The sequence below is a fragment of the Anneissia japonica genome, unplaced genomic scaffold (assembly GCF_011630105.1).
Source record: "Anneissia japonica isolate Jap-2015-1 unplaced genomic scaffold, ASM1163010v1 scaffold287899_len104024_cov147, whole genome shotgun sequence".
NCBI lineage: Eukaryota > Metazoa > Echinodermata > Crinoidea > Comatulida > Comatulidae > Anneissia > Anneissia japonica.
The window spans coordinates 80333-90454 of NW_022749909.1; positions in this window are offsets into that span (position 1 = coordinate 80333).

Genomic DNA, 10122 nt, shown 5'->3' on the forward strand with positions numbered 1-10122 from the left:
CCATAAAATTACTGTGACGGACGTACAATTTTATCGTGGCGGACGTACTTGTCTGAATTGTGACGGACTTACACATCTAAAAATACAAAAATATCTACAATCTAAATTATTTTATTGATTAATTATTATACTGGTATGCTTATATGATATAAAAGTACAAAAATATACTGGATTTTAAACTTTTTTTTAATAATAAGTGTAAATTACAATGAATCAAATAATTTAGGTTATTTTGTGTCAAATACAATAATCCTCAGTTAACCTCATTACCCTAGTAGCCAGACCATGTTTTGTATGCATTTGAGGTAAAGAGAATATTGACTTCATAAATTGGTTCAGGGTGGCCCTAGATTCATTTTGGCTTGGTAACACGTTTTTAAAATGTGGCAAAATGTCAAAGGTCAGGGTCAAAAGTCATAGTAATAGGACCCTTATATCTTCGCAACCACATGTGGTAGAGAGCTAAGTTTGGTGCCAAGTTGTTCAAAACATTTATATTTCTATTTGCTATAATAGAATATTTTGTTAAAAAATGACAGGACATGCCATTTCTGACATTTGACACATCTCCGGGTCATATTCACAGGTTTTCTTATCTCCGTAACCACTGGGGGTAGCCAGTTAATTGTGGTGTCAATTTGTTCAGAACATTCATTTAAACAGATTATGAAGGAGTTGGATCTAAATTAGTAACCAGGAAAAATTATTATTTGGTTCCCAAAATGTACTTTGTTATTATTAATTAATGCAAACAGATAAACTAGTGAAAGACTACATACTGTACTGTACTCGATCTATTAAGTCAAGTTCTAACTTTTGGTGTCAACTTCTTCATTGTATAAAGAATCCTGCAATGGGTAAGTTTAGATTTTAAAGGTTCTGGAATTAGAGATTATTATAAACACCTGTAATGTATAGAACTATACATTTTTGTAATACAAGAACAATCATAGTAATTGTAGTTAATCAACTAGACTGTATGGTCACTCATGCTAAATAAGGTGTCTTATCTTACATTTATAATAATATCCTGTAATTTTGAATATAAAAAAATAATATAACCATGTTAGCTGTAATTGTAATTACATGACATTGTTATTATGAAGTAGATAGAGTAGCCGTTTTTGTCAAGATGATAACATTATTCTGTAATCTGTGTACTGCCTGCCTGGTTTTTATTGGATACTTGCATAAAATTTTAGTTCAAAATTGTTTTTTGTTTGTAATGTAAGCCCATGGTACTGAAATATGTGCATATTCCACACTATTTGATAACAATAAGACAAAAAGTGCTTCAGGGAGGAAAATTATAGTAAGCCTAAATTGATCTCGACCAGAAACTCAAGTATGGGGCTCATACCCAGAATTGTCCATGTTATTCCATATGTTTTGTGCTCAACATGTAGCCTACTGTAACTTCAGACACAAGACACTTGACAGTTTTCATATTTTCACCATATTTCATAGGTTATAACACATTTTACACAAAGTGACGGACGTACAAAAAATGTACGTCTGTCACATGGTTTTGCTAATTAGTGTAATTAATGGTAGGCTTCCAATTTGCTGTATACACTTGGTATATCTAGTATGCTTTATAACAGAGTTTGGTAATTTCTTTGTACCTGGTTAGAAAAGGAAATAAACAAATGTCATTTTCTTGTGACAGACGTACATCCATATTTTCATTATTTTAAAATATATAATTACAAATATGGCGTTAATTACAAAAAGTCAAAAAATTTCACCAAATTACACAATACATACTAATTCTTTATTTTAATAAAAAGTGAATCAGATTCTGATATTTTGCAAGGGAAAAATTGGAAATTAAAATTATAACTACATTTTCTTTAGTATTTCAAAATATTAATTAATTGTATTGAATTCCAATTATTTTCCATGTGGTTAGTGAATTCTTAATTTTTTTTTAATTTCACAAAAAAATATAACTCATTAGCTTCAAAATGATGTATCACACAAATACATTTGATGTATTTTAATTTTTTACCATTTGGTTTACTAATTTACGGAATTGCCCAATATAAGAATATCATGAGATGTAATATGCCAACTAGATTTCCTAGTCTATGGCTGCCAATAAAATTGATATATTTTCAGTGGCTAAATTTATTATTATTATTCAAATGTTTGAGTTTGACAGTGCCACTTCCGGTCATGGTGGGGTGAGATGGTTTCTATTTCGAATTCCAGTATTCGCCACTGTTTAATGTTGTACTTCTGATACCTACCGTATAATCCTATTGTTGGTATATGGACAATGAGTAATATTTAGACATGGAGGCCCGTTAAGAGTTTTGACATTTCCAGAGGGTTCTGCAAACGCAAAAAAAAAGTTGGGAACCACTGATATTGAATTCCTATGAACACAAAGATCATTTTTATGCTATTACATTACTCAATCATTTTTTGCGTGTACCATAGTAGGCATTAAGCATATGTTATTGGAAGAGCTCTACCGTATCCCATTAATTTTAATTCGTCAATCGGATATGTGAATTAAACATGTGTGGGTTAAACATTTGTGTTTGGGAAATAGGGAATTGACTTCTCATAGTTGATGCATGATACTTGTTAAACTAATTCATATTTAGCTTTCAAATTATACTTAGATGTTAGAATAGGTGCGTCACACCGACTAAATATGTATAAGGTCCAAGCAAGCACAGTACCGCTGTAAATGAAGCGACGCATAAAAAAAGAATAAACTGTTGGTGCATTTAACTGGTTCTTACAACTTACATGAACTTTTGACCCTGGTGGTAGAAACATGGTCTTGATAGAATATGAAAGTCATTCATTCTTGAAACATGTTAAAATTATGTACTGCCGGGTGTGGTAATTTTTCAAATGTGAATCCCAGTAGTCTTGTTGTATATGTGTGTCTTGTCTATGTGTGTAGCAACCAAGTATTTACCAACAGTTGTAGGCGTATGTTTAAATACTTCGTGTTTCGTAAAGTAGTTTGACAATAATGGTCGGTGTTACCTATTTCTATTAATGCGTGGACGTTTGTGTTTTTTTAAATATTACACAATATAGATTACGCAATGCGCATTTCCAGTTAGTTCAGCAATGTGCAGCAAAGTAGATTTTGAAATTATTTATTTAAAAAAAATAGATGTTTCAGACCTGACTACAAGTGTTTGCGTTGAAAAGTCTGATATTGTCTTGTATTTATATTTTATTGTAATAAAAATAAAATATTTCAACTATACAATGAGTTAAAAAATAATGGAATAATTGTTTACGAATTAAACAATGCGTAATGTACTGAACGTAGTCCTGTTATCTCTTTTTTTATTTTTCATTATCGTTAATTTACCATAATTTTGTTTTGTGGTATTTTTGTCTATATATATATATATATATATATATATATACATATATATATGTATATATGTCCTTCCGCTTGGATCCCAGATCTTCCCCGACAGTGGGGCTGGTACCTCCGACAGGTGGTTAGTACCCTGAAAGGGAGCCTCTTAACTTGTATGGTTTTCTATCAAATTATCTTTTTTAAATAAAGAATACCATAATCAACATAATTTTCCCCGACGGATTGAGTGGGGGGGGGGGCTATGCTTCCCCGACGGGGATGGGGTGTGGACCCCTTGTCAGGGAATTCCTGGCACTACCCCTGCCCTAAATTGGTCTAAAAGCACAATTTAAGCCATAAAAACTTCCCCACTGAACACTACAATGGCGTTTTTATTCCGAGCAGTCGATCGACCAACACCTGTCTCTTATACACATCTAGATGTGTATAAGAGACAGGAATTAAACATGGGTGGGTTTCACATAAAGTACCTGATAATTGTCCTATGGCTCTGACAAAGACCAGAGCCATATATATATATATATATATATATATATATATATATATAAAGAGAAGCGACATTCCGCTCCTTGGTTTGGGAAAGTCACGTGGTACACACCGTCCATTTTGTGTCATGATCTTCCCGATGATCACATGCAAAGTATATGAGTTACGTACACTGCATATTAATTTCACACACTTAATTGAGGTTTACAATTATATTATTTTATAATTAACATCACTTAGTACGGACAGCGTATATTAGAATTCATATATAATCGAATATTTGCGCGCCTGCGGGGTCGGGTAAATTCCGTGCTCGCGTAATTATTGGAATGAATTGGAATTTTTTCAATTATCGTTAATTCGTCACATTTTAATGAGTAGTTGCTAAATACAACGGGAACAGCCGAGGGGTGTGGCTTGTATGGAATTATAGCTGAAATTATGCATGACGGCACAATACAAGTCATACCTGTCTCTTATACACATCTAGATGTGTATAAGAGACAGTACGTATAGTGTGAATGTCACTCCAGAAATGACATGGCAATTTTATAATTACTAGGTTACTACTATAACTTTATTTTGGAAACGACGATTTTTAAAGAACGGACATACTCTTGCAGTGTGTTCATAAAAGTAACATACTGTACAGCCATAATAAAATATTAAAACAGAGGTGAGACTTTCGATACAATAAAATGTACGTTACACAATTACACAAGTTGAATCCTGTATTTACAATTCATAAATTTACAGCAAAGCACAATTTATATATTGCGGCCAACTGACCTATACTATTTTAATATTTATAAATAATAATCAAATTAATAACATATGATTTGTATAGGGCTCGCTCATATTCAAATTTAAGTAGCTCCTGTTATTTTTGTAAATAAATGATATGTAAGGCCAGCAAAAATTAATTAAATATGTATATCAAAATGTAATTAAAATCCGTATATAGGGTATATAGATTGTTGCTCTTTAAATTAGAATATGAGCGAGCCCTATACAAATCTTATGTTATTAATTTCATTATTATTATTTATAAGTATTAAAATAGTATAGGTCAGTTGGTCGCAATATATAAATTGTGCTTTGCTGTAAATGTTATAAATTGTAAGTGTTAAATGACATACAGGATCTGTGATATATATTTAACTTGTGTAATTGTGTAACGTACCGTATATTATTGTATTAAAAATCTCTGTTTTAATATTGTATTATGGCTGCACAGTATGTTACTTTTATAAACATACTGCAAGAGCGTGTCCGCTGTTTTAAAAGCGTCGTTTCCAAAATAAAGTTATAATAATTATATTATAGTTTGTTTTTAAGATTATTAAACATTACCTTTATTTTCATTGTCATTCGTATTTATACAGGCTGTACAAAGAATTGAAATTAAGAAGAACAATAATTTTAGATAAGAAAGTATAATACATACTCCAAGTATTGAAATACACGCCATCGAGTTGGGATTCAATATTTCGACATTAATTATGTCATCATCAGGAATTTTAATATTGTTTAGCGAACAACTTTTAAAGATCGTCAGAAAAGGGCGAAAAAAAAATATTTTTTTTTCTTATTTAGCTTAAATATTTTTCCGAACGCATCTAGGCGAATGAGAAAATAAAATGTTAATGATGAACGTAAACAGTGTAATAATGCAAGTGGTAAATGCTTTATATTTATATAATTAAGGACGCGCGCAAATATTCGATTATATATGATTCTCACACGCTGTCCATACTAAGTGATGTTAATTATAAAATATAATTGTAAACCCAATTAAGTGTGTGAAATTATTATGCAATGTACGTAACACATATACTTTGCATGTGTTCATCGGGAAGATTATGATACAAAATGGACGGTGTGTACCACGTGACTTTCGTAAATCAAGGAGCGGAATGTCGCAACTCTTTATTATATAGGGCGCCCTCTTCGTTTTCATGATTAACAACCAAAGATCTTTGTTAACAACTTATATCAAAGAGTATAAAACTGCAAGAGGTCCGACTGCCGGAGATTCTTTGGAACGCAATCCTATTTCAAAAAGTACTACCCAAAAGGGCGTGGCCTTTAAAAGAACGTAAAGCGCGTTCATATCGAACGCGTGCTGCTCGTCTATTGAATGTATGCTGGAATTCGAAACACAGCACGCGTTCGATACGAACGCCTTTTACGTTCTTATGAAGGACACGCCCCTTCGTGGGAGTACTTTTTAACGTTCCATTGCCTGTATACATAAGGGCACGTCGGACCTCTTGCAGTTTTATACTCTTTGCTTATCCTAACGGATGAGTAGTTGCTAAATACAACGGGAACAGCCGAGGGGTGTGGCTTGTATGGAATTATAGCTGAAATTATGCATGACGGCACAATACAAGTCATACTCCTCGGCCGAAGCCGATGTATTTAACAACTACCCATCGGGTGGCTTTCTCCGGTTGCAAAATCTGGATTCTCTTCGTAGGATAGATACTTCTCGAGAAAATACTCTCAACCGTATTTAAACTCACAAGATACAATAATAATATTTTTTTTTTAATGGAGGTGGCAGAGGAGGCTGGAAAACAAGACCAGCTATCCGTATTGCTGAAAACTTACATTCTTTGTATCAACATAACACTTATAGTGTTAATTTTGTCTGGAAACTTTATCGTTCTTTTTAAAATTCACCGAAATTCGCCTATGTTTAATAAACCGATTCACATTGTCGCTGTATCTTTGGCGCTCGTTGATTTTATGACCGGCTTGGTCGGTGTACCTTTTGCTATTGCTGGATACGTACTACGTGCAGTGCAGAACCAGTGCTGTGTTTGGTATTTTTCTCCCATCGTTATTTTTATTTCCATGTCCCTTGTCAACCTGATAATGATGGCAACGGATAGGTGGATCGCGGTTTGGTTTCCCATTCGGTATGTGGTCTGGATGACTGCTGGTCGAGCTGTTAAGATATGTACTTTTGCGAACATGTTTGGATTCGTCATAGGCAGTTTGCCATACAGCGCCACATTGGTCGCCGGCTTCGTCGTTAAGTTGAACGAAACATCCGTAGGTAACTGCGGCAGATTATCAACGTTGTATTCGATCTACGGCGAGTTTGTATTTCTTTATGTTAACACGAATCTGACGGCACTATGTATTCCGATCATGCTAATAGCGTATGCGTGTATCTTCACAAAAGCACGAAAACACATGAAGCAAAGAGGAATGCGCAGAGGTGAACATATCAGCACAATAACAATGAAAGCTTGTAAAACGTCTGCTAAAATCCTGATTGTGTTCATTTTATGCCTTGCTCCGACGGCCATCAAGTTACTGTACAGAATGCAATAGATGACGGCGCATTATGGTTGGTTTGGTTTCCTTGGTTTTCGGACGCGCTGATTATTTCAAACTCAATAATGAATCCGATTATATATTCTCGGAACAACGACGACTTAAAAAACAATGTAAAAAGTCAGTCGATTTCATTATATCGAAATTTAGGCCTAAACTCAAGATGAATGCAAATGATACGGATATTCAGTTTCCTTCCGTTTCCTCACACCAGTCACAAATTAGCAGTGCCGTGTGAGTATTGGCTAGTGGGAGAGCTGATAAAATGGAGATTGGGTGGTGGAATCAATAATTAAGTGAGGGGGAGTTAGCTGCCAAAATAAGATAATAATGAGGTGATTTCTAACTATGAGTAATTGTTTTACTCAGTGGAGGTAGGGTGCTTGGGGAGGGCACAGGCTAGGCTTTATGTGACCTGTCCCCGTACGAAACTGCTAATTAGTGGCAACATTTTCTGAATAGATAAATGAATATAGCGCTTATTTCAATACATGACATTGATATACATTAAAATTAAAAATTCAGTGGTAAAAAAAAGGGGAGGGCACGTTCCCCGTGACCCTATTGGATCCGCACCTTGAGACTGAACAAACAAAATAACTTACTCTAAACATTTATGTGCATGCCAAAAAAAAAATAATATTAATAATAATTTTAATGTTTAATGTATAGGCCTAAAGGTCTATAGTTCAGTTCGTTAACGTGGCAATATAGGCCCACCGTAGAATTACTGTAACTTATGTTTTAATGTAGGTATTAGTTTTATTGTAGGCCTTTTAACCTTTCCTGTCTTTTGAATAGGCAAATATTTTACATGCTTTATTTTATGTATGTATGTTTTATCGATGGCCCTTAAAGATTAGTTCCTGCAGGAACTGTTTAGGTCACCCTCTTTAATATGGTAATAGGCCTAAATAAATAAATGTGCCTATTACATGTACATATCAATTTGTTTGGGCTCTTTTGAACACGTCACAAACCATTTTTTTAATACTGCACGCGTGTAGAAAGGCAATAATAATGAACAGATTGAGTGAGATACACAGCACAATGTTTGGACGATTTTCCGAATCCGAAAAGGGTATGAAAATTCATTTTTTTTTAAACGATCAATCATTTGTGAACGCTACGTAAAATACATTCCCAAATAAAACTGTAGAAATAAGACAAGTCCACTATCAAGCATATAATTTAATGAATTTTAATAAGTCTTTGATACAACAGGTACCATATTTTCTTCAGTTCAGAAAATGGAACACACCAATTCCCTGGGCCGACTACTGTGAGCCAGGTAGTTTTTCTTCTTGAAAGCCTCTAAAAGAATGAAAAAAATGACGGAAGAAATTTTTGTTTAATCTGATTACATTTTATGTATTAGTGATCGCAAGAAAATTTGCTTTCAGTTTCCGCTTCAACCGTAAGCGATCGGATGTAAGCAAAGTTGTGAAGTTGTAAAGAAACCCTCCTCATAAGCCAGCTCAAATCACGCTGAAAACACACTAATATCGCTCATTCAACTAAAAATTGACGGGACGAAATTCTCGAAAAATAATATTTTGTGAATTGTGTGCAATAGCTGTAGGCCCATTTATAACCTTCTATAAACTGTCTCAGCTTAATTTATCCAACCTCTACTTTATGAGTTACGATTTTTAAAAACAGTCAATGTTTTTGAAGAAGCCCTAATGGTTAAGAGATAGGGTGATTTTCAAGACGGTGCGTTTGCAGTTAAGTGTACCAAACAAATTGATATGTTTACTTCTAATTTTTTTTTTCTTTTCAAAATTTTCTTTTGGGTCAATAAAGTTTTAAGTATTCCAGCTAATGACGTTTGAATGTATTGACCTCTTTGTATTACTTTCTCAAATTAGTAGATGAATATTGATCGCTTCAGAGTGATTAAAATGCAGCCACATGCAAGCCGCCACCAAAGCTTTAAAAAAAATAATTTGAACCTCTCGCAGGCCCTACTAAAAATACAAAGCTGCATTTCAAGTTATAATGCATTAATTAACATCTTCAGCTAGAATATGCTTTTACGAAAACTACCATCAATCAAATATAATTACAGTAAGATACAATACGCACATTTCTCACACGCAAAATTAGTTATTGTTATATATTGTTTGCAGTAGAATATGGTGGAAAATGCGGAGATCGCACATATACTGTACTGTACAAAAACAAGTAGGTTACTACAAGATAAGAAATTGTTATAAAAAAGCTACTTGGTGATTAAAAATACTACTACAGTAATATTAAATGACGACAATATTTCTGTTGTATATACAAATAACTTTGAAATACAAATACGGAAGCACAAAAGTGAATAGTTTGCATTTTAAAATATTACTGTTTCTCATAGTCGGTGGTGCTCCAATATCTTATCGGCTGAAATGCCATTGATCAAGAAATAAAAGCAAACTGTAAAATAAGAATCATAACAGAATCTGGATGTTATGTGTCGGTTGAAGCATACAATATTAGGTAGTTTTTGGTGGACGACATTAACGTTAAAGTTTGACAGAACCTTTTTAGCGTACCTCAAGAACCTTAAATCCTGAAAATAACGTCTTTCCCCCAAAAACATATGACATTTTACATTATACGTTTACGTAAAAACTTCGAAACCTATTGTAAATAAAGTGATTAACGTTAACCTTAGCGGATGGTTATCTGTCAGCTAATAATTCATTATAACATCATCTGTTAACGTTGACGTTGAAGTCGTCCGCCGAAAACAACTATGAATATTAATAAACCTCTAAAAAGGCAGGTTTATATTTATAACATTATACGTTAACGTTAACAACTATCAACATTAATAAACCTTTGAAATGGCAGGTTTATATTTAATTGAAATAAAATATATCTTGAATGTAAACATCATTTCTTGGAGGGGGATAATTCAAATCATCATCATC